Here is a 454-nt window from a genome sequence, read left to right on the forward strand (position 1 = left end):
ACAATAGAACATCTGATGTATGACAAAGGGAGAGTCATAGATATAGAGCAGCGAAACGATGTAAAGAATTTGAGCAATAGATTGTTTCTGGTGCATCAGACTGGATGTATATAAGACATATAGTGGGTTAATCAAACAAAGAAAAAATGTATAAATATTTAATTGGCAGAATAGTTCGATTTTAATGAACGCAAATAAGGATAAATTGGGCCATTTCCCTTTACGATCTGCAATTGCATTTCTGTTTCAGTTAAATGGATTTTTCTCTCGCTTCTTGCTACTGAAGTGTCTTTAGAAGATTATGCTGAAGGATTCAGTTTTCTGCAGCATATTCCTTATATGTTATTTGCATAATTTTTAATAGTAAACAAAAAGTTTTCAAAAAGTTCAAAAATAAAAGTTTTTTATTTTTGGGGGGGGATTTTTTTGATTTTAAAGATCTTTTCTACCCCTT

Source organism: Penaeus monodon, chromosome 29 (assembly GCF_015228065.2).
Source record: "Penaeus monodon isolate SGIC_2016 chromosome 29, NSTDA_Pmon_1, whole genome shotgun sequence".
NCBI classification, from domain to species: Eukaryota; Metazoa; Arthropoda; class Malacostraca; order Decapoda; family Penaeidae; genus Penaeus; species Penaeus monodon.